This window comes from Orussus abietinus, unplaced genomic scaffold (genome assembly GCF_000612105.2).
Source record: "Orussus abietinus isolate OABI.00-Male unplaced genomic scaffold, Oabi_2.0 scaffold1, whole genome shotgun sequence".
Taxonomy (NCBI): domain Eukaryota; kingdom Metazoa; phylum Arthropoda; class Insecta; order Hymenoptera; family Orussidae; genus Orussus; species Orussus abietinus.
This window is the reverse complement of record NW_019396017.1, coordinates 2,699,697-2,717,867: the sequence shown is the minus strand read 5'-3', so window position 1 is coordinate 2,717,867 and position 18,171 is coordinate 2,699,697. Positions and strand designations below refer to the sequence as shown.

The 18,171-nt window shown below is 46.5% G+C and overlaps 1 long non-coding RNA gene across 1 annotated transcript; it reads left to right on the top strand.

Annotated features, from left to right (window-relative positions):
* The first annotated feature begins 17,185 nt into the window (after nt 1–17,185).
* Nucleotides 17,186–17,570, top strand: LOC111674390. Its single transcript, XR_002762430.1, has 2 exons — nt 17,186–17,308; nt 17,367–17,570. It is a non-coding gene; the product is annotated as an uncharacterized LOC111674390 (long non-coding RNA).
* The last annotated feature ends 601 nt before the right edge of the window (nt 17,571–18,171 follow it).

Here is an 18,171-nt window from a genome sequence, read left to right as displayed (position 1 = left end):
TCTGAGAGTGCCACCCACGGGAGTCCCCAAAAGCGATATTAAAAAATTAATAAGAAATCGAGAACAGCTCGTTCTCCGCCATGTTTTTCTCTCGTCGAGGGAGGAAACAATTTCATAAACGATTCACCCGTGAATGCCGATTGCCCCGCGTTTGATGTTTCGTAATTTCAAGGGTGACAGGACATCAAAGTTCTACCGCTTGTATCCGGATATATATATTTTTTTAGCATAAAAAGCTCGTTTTTAACCGCGCCGAGGGACACGTCGAGGCTTTCCTGGGCAGAGTGAATAGCACCTCAGAAAGAGTCCATCCTCGCGAGCGCGAGGGAGATGCATCGCCGTAACAAGTGGAAACTTCAAAGTATTTTCCAGAAGAAAAGTTACGGGCCGAAACTTCAGGTTTGCGCTCGCAAAGATCACCCCCGGGGAGAACTTTTCATTCCGTACGAGTGAATATTTGAAAAACCGACTGAGTGACGGAAAAGTACGGCGGCGCGCCCTGACGTCGCCTTTACCTCCCCACGTGGCTTATATTTTTTCTTTCTTTCTCTTAAAAATTGATGCTCAAGAGGCCGCGCTCGATTTTAGAGGAGGAGCGGAAGGCACATGCACAATTTGCATAGGGTGCAAGGGCAAGTGGGGGGAATTTCCGGATCAGGGAGTCTAGATTTGCAGGCGCGGAGACATGTAAGCACCTCGTGGAGGCACCGCAACGCTAATTGCGCATCTCTCGGTACACGCCGTACATATGGACCCTGTCTTCGATGATCCCAAATCGAAGTGACGTTATTGAATCTCGCATTTGCCTCTGGGGAGGGCACCGAGATACGATACCAACGTGAGGAATACCTCTTGACGGGTCTCGCGGAATAGGATTACCAATCCCCTCGAATTTCCCGATTTTCCCGGGCCCAGACACGATTCTAAGCAGCAGTCAAACATCTTATTTAAGGATTTCACTTTTACCACACTGTGGCGCAAAGAGGCAAGGTGCAAGTACACACGTCGACGGGATTCGTGGGTCGGGTGAATTAATTACCGGGTAACACGCGACTGCCGAGCGTGGGACACCTTTGCGACATTGTTAGTCAACGGGATGAGAAGCGATCCGCGTTATGATTTCTAAGGAAAACCCCACATTGGCCGAAAGCCTCGAGGTTTCGCTACGAAAACGCTTTCGTAAACTGCGAACAAAAAAGAATGCCTCGACTTAACCCATCAGGGCGACCCAAAAAGGAGGGCGAAAAATTCCTAACTCACCCCTTTGACCATTACATCGCCCACGGGCGTTCTCTGCTTCTTTCTCCCCCCTGCGTCGTGCAAATATCACATTTCTTTCATTTTTAATATTCCTTAATATATCGATAATTCATGAACGAAAAATTTGCTCGACATTAAACGTCAGGGTGAATAATTCCTCACTTAACCCTTTGCCTGTGAAATTGCACAAGGGCGTTCTTCGCTTGTTTCTCACGAATGTCTCGTACGAGTAGGGTACTTTCCATTTTTAATTATAGATTTTTTGGAATATCCTTTGAATTTTTTTTTTTTTCCAAGCGCTCCGCAGTCACAGGGTTGTCAAGGGTGTCTTCCTCGTCGGTGGATTTCCCTAATATTTTTCCCTGCCCTTTAGTCGCACCCCGTACGTCGCCACGTCCTTCGGGGTTCACGACAACGTCAAGAGATCCCACGGGGAATTTCCCCCTGCAGGACTGCATTCGCCTTCGCGAGATCGCGTGCAGTTGAGGCCGTCAAGTGCACGCGACGCTCGATTAAACGAAGCCAAACACAGTTTCTTCTCTTTTTCTCCCTCCCACGTTAGCGTTCCCGGTCTCTCCCTCTCGCTTTCTTTCCCTCTTTCCGGGCCCTCCCGCGTCTCGTTGCCATTCCGGGTCCGCGGTGATTTCGTCGCAAATTATTTGGCCGGGGCGACAAAAGCACTCGACTCCCACGTAGAAGGGGGTAAGAGAGGAAGAGGTCGAGGTCGATTTTCGCTATATAATCGGGCTTTTTGCCCGGCCCCGGAGGAGCTTTTCACGGTAGTCCGGCCAAGTTTCAGAACGTCGACGGCGCTAGACGGGAAAAGGGAAAATTGATCGATCCCCGCCATCGAACGTCCCCTTTCTTTTTCCCCACCCGAATAATATTCCCGATGGATTTTCCGACCTCCAATTTGGAGAGTCCTCGAAGCCTAACGCACGTCCAACCCTCCGTGAAAAACACCGGACATTTTCACTCCCACCAAGGCCCTTATCATATCACCAATTGCGCGAGCAATTTTCTCAACCATTGGAGAGCAACTTTTTAAAAAGAAATTCTCAAATCAGCGGACAAATTTTTTACCGACCGTCAAGAAGAAAAAGGGAAAAAATAAGGTATCCTTAGCATTTGATCGAATGACCGACCCGAGGTTTTCCTTATCACTGGGAATATTGCAAGCGTGATTACAATTCCCGTCGCCCTGGTGATGTGATATTTCCTTTCGTCGAGGAAAAATGTTTCTCCGCGGCCCTGTTGTCGGTTTTCTTTTTCAAGATTTGCCGAAACAAGTAGAGCCTTTTATTATCACCATGAATTATTCCCCCACGTGTGTGGGGAATATAAGCTCGAGATAAAAGTCGGGAAGCCGAGATCCGCGAAAGCCGCTCCCGGCCGGAGACTGGGGCCGAGAGATGGAAGAAGTGGTTTCCCGAGGATTTACCGGGACTCGAGCGTAAATTGGCCCTTTTCCTTTTGTCCGACGACTGCCGACAATCTTCGGAAAAGCCCTCCCCGGTCTCGGTCCGGCAGAGTGTAACGCGCCATGTCGTAAAACCAAACGGCCCCCGGAAACGTGCCGGGGTATCCTAGGGACAACTCGGTAGGAAACACGTACGAGAATTTAAACTAAGTTTAACTGACGGGGATGTCGGGTAAAATAGTAGATAATCTCGCGAAGGAACCGGCCGATTCCCGAAAAGATCGTCGAGAATATCCGCGGCGGATTGGACGTAGCGCGAAAGGGTTGCGCAGCCATCGGGGTGGTTTTTTCCCCCTTTTCTCGGATTTCATCTCGCCGGGAGCATTTCCGAAGTGGCGAGGGAAGGAAATCGAAAATCTGGATGGATGGGATATTTCTATATCAAACTGCGGATCCCGAGACTCGACTGCGGAAGGGGATGAGAGGAGCGAGACTTCGGGCGAAAGTTCATTGAAAAATGCCGGGGCTTTTAGCCACATAGGAAAAATATTTTCCTCCCGTGTAAAAACCGGGGACAGACGCTCCCCGTGGAATTCCTTGGGGAAAATTCTTCCCTACGAAAGGGAGGCCCCGTTTACACGGACGCTTTGAGCCGAGAAATTCTCCCAGATAATTCGAGGGCGTTTCAATCGCGCCCGACTTTAGCGTCGCGGGGGGTCCTTTGTTAAATTCTGGGGAGGGATCCTGATTTTCGCCTCTTAAAAGATATCCATCGAAGCCAATAACGAGCGAGCCTCATGGCGAGTAGTAACGGCGAGATATGGTCAGACCTTATCACTCCAGTGCCTCGATAAGACTCAGGGAAGATAAAGCCCCATTTATTTCCACCCCTCCTAGGTCATCGATAAATTTTCACATCTACGAGTCGAATCTCCTCCACCCTGAAAGTCGAATAAAATCGAGAACTTCCTCCGCCTCGAATTAATACCCAATTAAATTAATCACTCGCCGTTAATGTTTAACGAACGAGTACTCTCTCGCAGCCAGGTCATGTTTATACTGTACGGTTAACGGAATTCATTTCCAAAGCACTTGACTTCGGTTAAACGGACATTACAGCCAACGGCCCGTAACGAACGGCTAGTAGTAACGACTCGATACGAGCGGACGATACGGCTCAAATGGATCAATACGATCCATGGAATACCGATCGATCATCTACAGTTTAGAAAGCTCGGATAAAAAAACTGTATAAAAACGTAGAAAAATTAGATCTACATAGAAATTTGCAGTACGTGGCACGGAACGACATGCATTTACGTGCTAGGTACCGACCAACGCGAGCAATACACCGATAAACATGCCGATGTAAATTTACGTACCCAGTCATTGATTATTTTGATGCCACGATAAATTACAATAAAATTACACGGTCTCTGCGATATCGCATTCACCGTCCGAGTGAAATGATATATTAATTCCATTTTACGTTTTTCCATGTCAAGCTTAAGTAATGAAGTGTGTTAAATGTAATGCAAGTCTCCATGGACTTATTTCAGTGTAGGGATCGCCGGAGGAAATCGTTCGGTCTGCCTTGAAAATAAATTATGTACACGTCGTATGTCATCGAGAGCAACTGCAGTGATAAGTCGAACTTCCATTACACTTCCATCCGCCCCCACGGTCGGGACTGTTTACCGAGTGAGTTGTAAACCATGAATTGTTCATAACGCCGCAGCTCGGGGGCCGAGGATTTATCGCGGCTGTTATTGCTTTCCAGTGCGGACGGATGTAGACGAAAGAATTGTAAATACCTCGGGGAGGAACGAAATACCACGTTGGAAACTGAAAGCGAATTGTTCGGAAACGAAGGAACCATGTTATTTGTCCGGCCGCTGTAAATAAAATATCAAGTCAACTATATTTACCACCCCCGACAATTCTCCCATTTTTAATTTCCCTTCCTTTTCCACCTGTGGCCATTTCAAATTGAAACACCGGCAAAGCGAAATATTCGCTATTACCGCGGAGAATAAAAATTCATGAAACCATAACAAAACCATCGATGCCACTCTCGAGGTTCGATCGGATCGGACTTCCGATGAAAACGCCAATCGAATTTCGTTATTGAACAGGACATTCAGGGGCTCGATCTAATCCGGTCGAATTGAAAAATTGCACTTACATTTCCCGCGACTCCTCTTTGCTCCTCAAATTCTTGTATGCTTTTACTTCCCGATATTGCTTCCCTATACATCTTGGGCAAGGGCCATCCCCGGGATGAATTTTTATTCCACTGACATTGCGGTTCGAATGTGCAGGAAAAGTGGTTTGGAAAGAGTGCACCTTTTTTTTTTCCCTCCTTTTTTTTTTGCGGCTGGAAATTCACGCTGTACTGGCACGCATTTTGCAAACACGCGTCGAACGAACATTACTTAAGTGAAGCGTTACCCGTTAATAGGATTTACCATTTTTTTTTCGCAGGTCGGGTTCTTTTGCAAAATGCAATTCCCTTTCGAAAGCGTGCCATTTGAGGGACTTTCGCCATAATTAATGCGGTCGATCCAGCCTAAGCAGTATTCGCGAATCTTCTCCATTCCCACCCCTTCGGTTACGACATCATTAGGCCAGATTTGTACAGTGTTTCGCGATTAAAATTTCCCCGACAATGTAATCACGCCGCGAACGGAGGCGGATGTCATAAATGAAATTAGTTTATTCGGTACACATACAAGCAGGGGGGGAAACATGCATCCGCAGTGAGTACACCTGGTTAAAATTTCATCCCGACGTGCAATGCCATTGGAGGGACGAAAATTCAAACTCCACCGCCCAGAATTAATTCCACCTTCGGGTACTGAAATTTAAATGAAATAATTACAGGCAATAGCCCCTGCCGTGTTAATTCGAAATCACGCCCCCTTGGTCGATACAAAATAAGGGGCATAATAATTTAATCCGAAGACCGGGTAACGATTTTCCACCTCCCCTAAAATATCATACAAAAGTATATTTCCTTACTTAAGATATCGGCATTACATTCCCAATATTCAAGCAAACCACGGAGCCAATGTTACCGCTGCATCCTGATTATCGAGTAAACAATTAATTGTTTACTCGCTCAGCTCGCGCATGAATAATTCATCGGCCAAACGTAATCAAATTCCGCTTCCTGGTCGAGGGCGATGATACGCAATTACAGCGCCCCTCCTATTATTATCTATTTTTCTATCCACTCCTATCTAAACATAAAAGAACGGAACCGAATTACCGCGACGAGGGATACTTATGGGTACTTGTAATAAAAATTTAAAAAATCTTACTTACATCCCATTATCACAAGTGAACCATACCTAACTATCGAGGCACCCCTTTCGATTTGCGGATCGAACGCTAATAATCTAAAAAATGACTTAAATTCCCAATTCTCAAAACCAACGTTCATTTCACTATGATAATTAACAACCCAGTCCCAAGGTTGAATAATTTCCCGTTTTGTGAGGTTTTTGACGTACATTACGTAAACTCTATAATTTGCCGTAGAAAATCGTAAAAAACAGTAAAATACGTTTCCAATATGCCAGTACATACAGCCTCCGCTAGACTGTAAACGTCTTTAACCACATACGTAAACACGTAAATATTTTGCAGGAGTAATAAATTAATCTAGCGCTCGAGTTGAAAATTGTGAAGAAATTTACATTTCCAATATGGCGGATGCCGCAGAAATATGATATACGTATCCGGTATTTATAAGCGTCTTTTAGCGCACGTGTAAACAGGTAAACATTTTTAATAATTAATCTGGCGCTTCTGTTTTTTTTTTCGACTCGACCCTGTTCAATATGAAATTTCTGACTGGACCTATTTTTTATTTAGAACCTGATGAGGGTAATATACTTCAGACATAAAATTATTCGTTGTAATATACACGTAGAAAAGCAGGTATATTAAATGTAACGTATCTACCCAACCCTTATCAGGTCGATATCGGGTGTAAAATCGAGGAAAATAAACTCGATGAGATCGAAGCGATTAACCGATCGAATTGTGTTAAGTGCGTGGGAGTACGTACCACGTGACCGGCGACTCGGCGGAACTTCACGCGCCTCGGCTCGCGGCACTCACCGGAATCCGCGGCGTCCGGCACCTTCCTTAGAGATAGACTCCAAATTCTCCAGGACTGTCGAGTCGAATCGCGCGGACTCGCGCGAGTCGTACTCGCGTGTTCCGGGACTCGAGAGAAACGCAAGACACTGCGCGGAAGAGACGCGGCGCGATACTGAGGAGCTGCCGCCGCGGCGTGGAAACCTCATGCCGCGCGAAAGGGGTTCCACCTCTCTCTCGCTCACCCGGTGCGCGCGCACCCACCGCCCAGCGCCCTCTCGCTCGCTCCTTGAATCCCACGTGGGCAGAGCTTGGATCGCGAGGAAGGAACAGAGCGAGGGTCCGTAAAGAAAGGGATGGAGCTTGGATCCGCGAAAAATGGGATGGGGGTTGGATCTATGAAGAAAAGGATGGAGCTTGGATCCATAAAAAGAAACGGGGCTTGGATCTATGAAGAAGAAAATGCAGCTTGGATCTATGAAGAAAAATATGGAGTTTAGATTCGTGAAAAAAAAAATGAAGCTTGAATTTGTGAAGAAAAAAATGGAGCTTGGATCCGTGAAGAAAAAAAAATGGAGCCTGGATCTTTGATGAAATGAAACTCGATGTGATCCCGGATTTTAAAGGAGAAAAACAATTTAAAGTATTGTAACTGTTTATATCTTTTGGCGCGCGACTGGTACTATTTAAAAAAAGGAACCATACACCCCGGCTGCCGTTGATGAACGTTCAACTCCCGCACAAATCCCTCGACAGATCACGGATCCTCGATCCGATTATTAACGGCTCTGGTCATTTTCATCTTTTTCCCCCGGGACCTCCCGCGAATTTTTATTCCACGTTCCGCAAAATTTCGACCGAGCGGGGCGAAAATCCTCGGCAGACATTTTCGCATTTTTCTGTTTTTCTATATTTTTTTTTTCCTCCGTTTCATTCCTTTTTGTGGTTTTTCGACGTGGCCAGGCAAATTTTCAGGGCAATCTCGCTACATTTTCCCACCTGGGGGTGAATGTATCGTTGATGTCGGTGCACCCGGTGAAAGCTGGAAAGGGAATTTTAAGTTCTAATCTTGGCTTTTTACGGGAGGGGTCTCGTGTTCAAAGAGATTTAATTTGGAAGGCTTGACTACGTCTGGATTGAAATTCTTAATCCGGCCAGGATATTATAAGCGTTACAAAGCGGCCGACGCCATTTTGAATTTCCGGCCCTGGTTTGATAGATCCCTGAAAGCGATGTAACTTTGATTTAAAAAGTTCCCCCGTATCTCGCGCGGTTAACGAGCAATTTGTGTATAACTAATAATTGCGGGAACTTCCGAACGGTAGTTTAATGACCCCTCAGGAATGAGTTTTCCGCCAGAAAGCAAAACTGCTTATTGCATTACCCCCGACCCACCCTACTTAGGGGTGAACTTCCGCGGAATCCGGTATTTTTTAATTCAAAGACTTTGAACTTCCCTTTCAGACGCGAACCTCCTCGTCCGAGGTTAAAGTGCCGTAAAATTCGAAAATTTCAGTAGCCAAGCTCCCGTGGGTAGATCAAAATGAATTGGGGAACCGTTTCGATTTTTTTTGTCCTTTTTCCGAGCTTCGAAAAACTCGACCGAAGTTGAATTATACATAACCCTCCGGAATTTTCAACCACTCGTATCGCCGCTATGAATCGCATTTCGAGAGCCACTTCGAATATCGATCAAGCCACTCGAAGGTAAAAATCATGTTTTCCGATTTTTCCTCTGTAGAGCCTTTCACCTGTTTCCCGAGGAATCAGCCATTAGCCCCCTATCAACCTCCCCCCCCATATAAATAATTTTCCCATCGCCAATCCCGAAACATGAACGCCAAACAAATATTGAAAAATAAAACAGAGGTTCCTCAATAATCCCATTTCTATCCTCCAAGGGTGTAGTCTAAAATACTGGAATTTAATTCACCCTCCCTTGTAACCTCAAAATCGAAAACTGTTACCTGGGATTAATTTTCCCCTTTTTTTTCTTCCGTTTCATCAACCACGAGGCACAATATGCAAAGGAGCTATCTCGTTCATTATTCGTGTAAAATCGCGCTTCCAGCTGAAAGTTCGTCCTATGCACTATTCATGAATTCTCCACTCTTCCCTCGGAGGGTGTAAATAAAATACCACCCCAAAGCAAAGGACTCTTAGGGCCGGAATAATTGACGGCGTTACGGCTCGTGCAAATCAAATTAAGCGGTCCCCCAATTTCCATTTTTCCCTTTCATTTTTTATTAACTTTCTGTTGGCCCAACCAGCCGAGACATTGCAGCTTCCGGTCGGTAGACAAACCCTCGACAATTGGCCCAGTCAAGTCGTGTCAAAGGGAGCCGATTGCCTCCTCCTTTGAGGTGCATCCAGCCTGGAAGCCGCTCCTAGGAGGACCGCGATGCATCTCTCGGCTCCGGTCATATCGATACCGTTGCACCGTAAACGATGCATTCTCCCACGTCTGGACCAAGGAGGCTGCAGTCACTCGATGCATCCTGTCGTTTGCACAGAGCTCGGCTCACTTTCATCCGAGATATCCAGGGGATCCTGCTGCACTCTGATGATTTCAGCGTTCATCATTCCAGCGGAAGAGCCGCGTCATTAACCCTGAAGAGGTCATCGGTAGCGGAACGAGTGAGAGCAACCTTGCAGAGAAGGAAAACCGCCTCTCAAAAGCGACCCATCTTTTTTTTTCCCCTCGCTTTGTGCAGCGATTTCGAAAATGGCATGGCATCGCAAAATTAACCAACTGCATATTCCATAAAAATGCACCACTGGGAAATACCGGGCACGAGAGCGAAATAAATCCCCTTTTCACATTGCAAAAGAAATGGAATGTGATAATTGAAATTTTCGATTACGTTCCCTTTTTTTTATTTTTTTTTTATTATTACATGCGCCTGGAAAATACGGATCGTGGGAGCGAAATAAATCTCGTGGGGATGGGGCGGGATGTTTTTTTTTTCCGGGGATTTGATTGGGTTGTTTTACATTTTTTAGAGATTCTTGGGGGATTTGGAGGAGTCGAAGGTGGAGGCTTGCGGGGCTTTCGAAGCTGTGAAATATTTACTTCCGTGACAAAATGGCGCGGAAAGGGGAAGCCGCGATCGATCTTCCGCCCGAGGGAGGAGGAAAGTTTCGGGTATGTATGTTGAGAAGTAAAACGTCGGGGAAGAAAAGAGAGGGAGAGTCGGCTCGAACTTGAATCGGTAAACTACTAAATTAGAGACAAGTCGCCCGGCCTTCCGGATCCGGAAAACCGTTCGTCCTGAAAACTTCAGGGATTCCACCTGATATATGCGATTCGGCCGTTTGCTCGACACCCTGCACAATTTGCAGGGCAAATATCCTTTCAATTTATTCCCCTAGTACATTTTTTTAATTCGATACACTACTACGTAGAGATTAGTCGCCTGGTCTTCCGGATCCGAAAATGCGTTCGTCCTGAAAACTTCAGAGATTCCACCTGACATATGCGATTCGGCTGTTTTCTCGATACTCTGTACAATTTCCAGGACAAATCTCCTTTTAATTATTCCCCGAGTACATTTTTTTTTAATCGATAAACTAGTAAGTTAGAGAAGTCGCCGCTTTTCCGGATCCGAAAATGCGTTCGTCCTGAAAACTTCAGAGATTCCACTTGAGATATGCGATTCGGCTGTTTTCTCGATACTCTTTACAATTTCCAGGACAAATATCCTTTTAATCTATTCCCGGAGTACATTTTTTAACCCCCACGCGTACAATTTTGGAGGGCTAGAAAATTGAAAAGAAGGGGGGAAGCGCTGCATATACTGCAACCACATTGCGCCCGGTAAATGCACTCCACGTCGGGCTGAATGCAGATAAACGAACTGTCAAAGCAGGCCAAAAGGTGCGCGTTAATGGAGGTCCGTGTAATTACTTCGATTCGAGCCATTCGCGCGTCCAAGAGCCCCGAAATATTTGTATAAGGGCGTAATTGCTTCGCAATTCGATTTCGGAGTTGGCCGCCCATTCGTCGGTTTTACGGGAACTTCTAAATGGACGTGTCGATTAATTCCGGATGAAAACGCCCCGAACTTCGAACCAATCGAGAACTATCGAGACTTGCATCCGATAATCGGGCCCTCTTTCGATGTTAACAGGATTTAATTAACCAAATGCCGTAATCACCCGGAAACGACCCCTCAACGCTTCGCCCTGAAAATCAGGCAGACCTCTACCAAGGCATAAATAAATAAATAAATCGTAAAGTCCAACACTTGGTTAACAAATGCACTTCCATATTGACTTCGTCACCTGACTCGAAAAATCGATTTAAGGCTCAAACCCTTTTCCAACGACTCAAGAGTGCCAACAACGAAATGCTGAGTGGTCTTAAGTGAGACTATCACTCCAGCGTTGACGATCCATTAAGAGTGGCCTTTCTAAAAAAAAAAGAAAGGAAAGGAAAACAAAACTGGAAAAAGTGAGTAGTTCCAGCGGCCTTTCGAGAGGACCGTCATCGAATCGAAGTCCACCACAAATTCCGCGGAAAACTCAGTCAGCTGTCGGTTCACCTTTTTTCCCAATTTTATCGGTCGAGCTCTTCCGGAAGCCGCAAAAAAGTCGATGACGTTTAGCCCTGGGCTGAAAGCGTTTTCGCTGGTCCTCGTAAAGTCGGCTTCCCGGACGCCTTTTCCCACGTCTTTCGTCCACAATTGCAAAGACCATCGTCCTGCTCGCAAAATCCCAAAAGCAAAAAGAAGGACCTCGGAAGGATAAATCGCAAACTCGCGATATCGATCCCGACGTACGTGTCGCGAATCGAGATCGACCAAAGGGCTTTGGCGTGTTGCTTGGAGAAATATTTGCCAAGGATAGAGAATCCTTTATTTTGCCTAAAGTGGCTCGAAATGGAAGTTGAAAAATCGCCTCAAAGGAAAAACAAAGAAATGGGCCCCTTTGTAGTAAAAAAAGAAATATGCGTCGCGAGTGACGAGAAACGCCTCGAACTTCGCGCAGCGATTTCTTTCATTTTTATTCCTCCCACGGGATTTCGGTAAGGACGCGATGTCAAGAGAATTACTTCCCTGTTTGTAGAAAGAAGAAAAAAAAAAAAGAAATAACGCAACAAGGTATCTCGAAGTCGGGCATTAAAACGATAATCACCGGAGTCAGGAAACTCCGGGAGGATTTATAGCAGAAGGCCAACGCGGACTCCTTTAGATAAAAGGAGATGGATTAAATGCAGTAAAAAGCTAATCGAGATTTTCCGGGTACGAGCAATCTAGTGGGTATAATCCAGTGCATAAAGTCGAAGGTGCAGTCGATGAGACAGGTAAAATTAAAACCCCTGAAATCTCGATTTTTCGCTCTCTCGTTATCAAGGAATTCTTCCCCGGTCCTCTGGGGCTGAAATTTCGACGATAATTATTTCTGGATTTCTAAAAAATAATAATTTACGAATTTTTACAGGATTTTCGAGGTACGTCCAAAGCGACGTTTCGTCTCTCTGGTAGAGTCGAGACCGAGGAAGAATCGAAAAGAACCAATAAAGAGGAATGAAAGTCGATTAGCATGAATTATTAATATACAGCGCATCTAGTTCCTCGATACTGAAATTTCAATGATAATTATTTCTAAATTTCTAAAAAATAATCGTTGATTAATTTTTACAAGATTTTCGAGGTACGTCCAAAGCGACGTTTCGTCTCTCTGGTAGAGACCGAGGAGAGATCGAGAGGGACCAATCGGGAGGAATGGAAGGCGATTAGCATGAATTATTAATACACGGCGCATCTCGCGGCATTCTCTCTCTCCTTCGAAACCGCAACGTTCGCCTGGAGTCGCATTGCGAAACGCTGACGGACGATTATCCTCCGATTACGGCGTAAAGATAGTGCCTCCCGTCCTATCCAGTGACAATCGGCTGGAATATAGTTTAGGACGCTCAATGAACGTCAATGGATTTATAGCCAGATCCGAATCTCAGATATAACCATACATATATAAACTCTCGAAGAAAAGGTGAAAAATCGAGGACTCATAATTTCGAGGCGATCAGAATTCCCGGGGGAAATTGCTCCTCCAGTTGGTATCTCGAACCCTTTGACGTCCGCCAATGAATTCCGTCCCAATGGCCTTATTAAAAGACAAAAAGGGGACTCGGTCGCAATAGTACCCGAGAAAGTAATAAATCTCTGGGCTCGTTAAGCCTCCTTGGTCCGGCGGTTTCCACTCCTCTTCCTTGGAGAAACGCTTTTCAAATTAATCCTGGAGCTGCATCCTTTAATGCAGGTGGAGTACCGCCGACACGCGGAAGTCACTCGATGCTGCATTTCGTCGGAATTAAATCGGAAGAATGATTAAATAATTAGTTATTAAAAAAAATATATATTGCAGTCTTGCGTCCTCTTCTGATAATGACAAATAATGGTATTCAATGACTGTGCCGACCATTCGCGTCGACAACGATCTCGTTACCGAGATATTTGGTCCGATGCTCCAGTGCGTTAACTCGGTGATCGATGTCAACCCGAAGTACCCATAAACCCGAATTCGTGTACCTACATGACCGATACCATGTACTCCACATACCGATAACGATTCCATATCGGTCCCACTGCCACTCCGTGTAATTACGACTTACGATTACGTACGACTCGCCGCATCCCACTAAGTAGGATAATCCACTCGTCAGGCTGAGAGTACCGATCTCCCCGCGATCGATTTCAATTCGACCGATACCCCGACATATGCAAATATCGGGGAGAAATTCCCGGATACCCCCGAAGGAAACAAAAAAAAGGATCCCCTAACGTGGTCTTTTATTTACGCGACAGACTGATTGGAAATCGACGTGTACGTCCGTCGGTTTCGGATGTACGCCCCTCTGTGAAATTGGAAAGCTTCCCCAAGTGCGTAAATATGTAATGGCGAGAATTACCTTCCAAATGTTTACTTAAATTATCGAAATATGTTGCTTCATCTCCCCCCACTGTTAAGCGGTATGATTAATTGCGACGGGGCGATGTTCGGGAATTTCGCTCGGAATGAGGTTTTGCGAAATTTGGCTAACTACGGGATTTGTGTTTTTCCGCAATCGGTAGCAACGGATCAGTATGTAAGGATCGTAACGCCGGTACGTGTGCATCCGGAATCCGGATACGGGAAAACTGGGTACACCAGGGAGGGCACGGTTACTCTAAATTCCAAAGCTTAGCCTCCGCCGAATTTACACCGGCGATAAACCAGAAAGCTGTGTACACCTAGGACCATTTCGGAGCCGTTCAGGGCGCCTGGTACGACGTTTCCGAAAATTTCGCCGACCCCCTGCCACCTTACTCCGGTTTATAGCGAGCGAACCTCCGGAATTTCAGATATTCCGGACACAGAGCGACCCCCGGCAAATGAAATAGAAAAACTTCAAAGGGCTGGACGAACAAGTTCCTCGCGAGGAAGAATGCAAAAAAAGTCGGACTCGCGAGGTCCCTTGAATTTCGCGAAAAGTGTTGCCCACCTCTGGAGCAGATTCCAGGAGAAGGGATCGATTTTGGGGAGGAGCGATTTGAGGAAAATTTGCGCATCTCTGGAACGGATCCCAGGAAAAGGGATCGATTCCAGAGAGGGATGATTCGAGGAAAATTTGCGCACCTCTGGAGGAAATTCCAGGAGAAGGGATCGATTTTGGGAATGAGCGATTCGAGGAAAATTCAACTGTTCCCAGAAGTATTGGATCGTAACTGCATATTTTCATGGAGAGTTATCTCGTTGGGGGCGGTTTAATGAATATAAAAGCGGGTCTGGTTAACTGATAAAAAGAAAAAATGGAATTGCTGGGCTTGAAGGGGGAAAAGTCGGCCGAGGGGCCGAATTTTCCAGGGGTGTTCTCGATCCGCGTTCCGGCAGGTATTATTCTTCGGACGGGATTACGAATGGGGTGTTTTCATGGTAGCCGTGAAATATGTGTTATTCGCGAGTACACTCGCCCTGTGCAGGGCCGGCTGCGACGCATGCAAATGAAACGGCGCTTTCGCGACCAGCCCGTTCTCGGGAAATAATGTCGCGACATTTTAGCGGATCCGAGCCCCGTAAGAATTCTTCCGAGTAGGTAGGTATAGGTTGAATCCGCCTGAAAGGATTTCAAAAAGCTCCCCGAAACCTTTCTTGCGGACCTTCGCGGGGAGCTTTTTGAAGGACCTGACCTCGCTCCGGAAATCCCGTAATGCGATTTCCCCAGTCTCGCCGGAAAATTCGGTCGGCTACCGAGAGAATCCGTGTTATTTTTTGCATCACCTACAATTGATTTACAATTAAATTTTGATTTATTCTAAATACGTATAAATCCGCGCAATGAAGAAGGCACGAGTCCTTCGTCCCAGCTGATTCGGAAAGACTGAAAAGAAATACCCGAAGTCGAGTTTCACGCACTTCGACGTGAGATTGGGATCATCCTTGAGAACTCATAGCGAGCGCAGACCGCGAAGTTCCTGGGGTATCATAAACTATCGTAACCACTCTCCATTTATCCTGACACGCTCTTTGGATCCCCCGAAGGATACTTCTTTCAAAGACGAGGCAATCGGCCCACGAGGGAGCGATCTCCACACCGCGTCCAAGTCCTATTTCAACTTGAACATCCATTCACTCCCATTATCCCAATAAATACCACCGAGCAACACATACTGTAGCCTCTTGCGAGTATTTTCTCTCCCATAGAAATTTTTATTTGACCAAAGCCGATCCCTGGAGAGGCGAAAAACGGTTCTCCAAAATGGCGCCGCCAGGGGTATGCGTTACCAAGACCACGTTTCCATTCCAGCCAGACAAGTGTGCATTTTAATTCACGTAATTCACGTCTTGAGACGCAATTTTGACCCCGGGGACCAGAAATGAAGTCGTCGAAACGCGTCGGTATGCCCGAAATGAGAGACACGACGTCGCGGCGTCTAAACGTCGGGTGGCATTCGGGACCTCCCGGGTCTTGTACGACTGGTACCAATTTGGTACCGTCGGTACCTCTTCTGGTAATCGTGGTACCGGTGGTACCAGTGGTACAAGTAGTGGGATTCCCGCAAATTCGGAGGCAGGAAATTTATTCAAAGCGCACCGTCGACGGAGTTCATTTGGGCGACGTCGGTGGTTGGATAATCCACCGGCAAGAGCGAACGCCGGCCGGGACCACGACGAGGTGGCGTTTAGTAACGCCGGAATACATTACCATGTGGACAATGGACGATTGGTTCCAGCACGAGCACGCTGCTCCCGTTCGTTTTAGTCATTGTCAGCACGGAATTGCCACCGATACGGACGGCCCATGGAATAAGGTGGCGCGTCCTTCCGTCGAGGTAGCGTCATGCTGAACGGATGGGTAGACAGTGATGTAGGTCCACCCTGGAAAAGGGAAGATAGACAGTCGGATGTTCCACTATCTCTACACCCCCTGAAATAAATATATAACCTCCAGCAAGATTAAAATAAATGTATGGCCACCGTGAAAACTGGGAAGAAATTGAAGGAGGAAATAAAAGAAAATTAAGAGGGTGAAAGAAAGGAGTCCCAGGGGTGATGGGGTCTTGGAGAATTTCTCGACTCTCTCCAGGGTGTCGGATAATTATTTAAAATCCAAGTAAATTATTTCCAGTGTTTTAAGAGTGAAGATAAAAATCCTGGGGCTGGATCAGAGGTCCAGGTTGGAGAAAGCACCCATGGAGATCCCGAAGATACCGATTACGTCGATCGTTCATCAGCTGGCGAAAGCGTTGCGCCATTCTCGGGAGCGTAAAATCGGCTCTAACATACGAGGCGCACAATTCCGTGACTAGGGGGCCATTCAATCTCTTTGTCATCTCGCGATATCACGAAATAACGAAGGAGAGTCCTCCTCGAGGTCTTTCCGCGTTGCGTCCGCGTTCTCGAGGACTCGTCCGTGGAGAAACGCGAGACGACGAAGAGGGTCCTCGAGAGATGATTAAACGCGCTTTTAAATATCCCGGCAGAATATCCAACTTAAGCGCGAGAAGGGAGTGCCGGTCGGCAATTTCCGCAACGTCTCCAGACTTTTGTCAATAGCTTTCCCCCAGTAGATGGGTGGCTCTCGGTACCTATAGAAACGACCGAAAGGACAGTCGAGAACGCACGACCTTCAACTCGGTCCTTCCCATCCGTGGCGGGAGGGATGTGAGCCGAAAACCCGGGAAAAGTCGAGGAAAATTCTCAAGCAGATGCCATGTAACCCATCGTTGCAGGCCCCAAAAATTCGGCGGACCGGTCGAGGGAAAAATGGCCAAGAAGAGCTATCGAGGGAGGAAGTCCCGGAAGCGCAGAAAGAAGAATGGATTCATCGTCTTCTACTTGACGGTCTTGCGCTGTATGCCGAATTGTCATGTAACGAAGGTCGCCCAAATAGCGGGCTGTCGTTGGCGGAAAATGTCCGACTGCGAGCGGATGAAGTACGCAAAAATGGCGAAGAAGGGCAAGAGGAGGGGCCGCTGAAGAAGCTCTTCAGGGTATCCGGAGAACCTGGACCGACAAAATTCCTTCCCCATATTGCTCGTAAGATCCCCCAAAATTGTAAATACCTCCCATTCCATTGACAGGTCAATTTTGACAGGGCATTTTCAGGTTACCACTTCCTGTCACTCCCTGAAGACCCCCCACGTGTCGTGGACCCGGGACCCCCTCGTCGGAATTCTCTCAGACTTTGTCGTTGGTGATTTTTTACATGTCTGGAATCCACTCGTCCTCAGCAAAGTCTTCTAGTTTGTAACCCCTGTACGTTTAATATGAACACTGTACTCGCACTTGAAGCACCGAATTACCGTCTTCATTTTTTATCCACGGAGGGGGTGGAATAACAATTTGAGGGATTTTATGAATTTTTAGTAATTACAGATTTATCCGAAACTGGATGAATCTCTGCTTGGACCTCTTCGGGGTCTAGGGTCTTGCTCGAGTCTGAGTAATTCCTAGGGGAATTTCGTCCAATCTGGACGGTAATGGTCCCGGTTTCGAATTCCGACTCTCGAACCGGCACGGGGGAAAATCCTACGATCCGAGGAAATGGGAAAAGCAGCGAATTATGCGATTAAATGGGGATTGGTTATCGATCGATTCGCGGGTTTTGCGAGCAATGCCTGTTGCTCTCCTTTGATATCGTTAATGCGCGGATTCGACGACAAATTCCGCGGCGATAATGGAATTCCCGAGGGGCTATTCGCTCGGAAACCATGCGAAACCATGTCCTTCTTTGAGAACCAATTGCCATAGATTCTAACTGATAAATGATAAACAACAACATAATCCAGTCACTATTTCCACTCGGCCTCAAAATTTCTGCACTAATATTCCGGCGCCTGTCGCCAATTCCCAATGATATCCAACCCTCCATTCTCGATATCCTTTTTACTAAATAATCC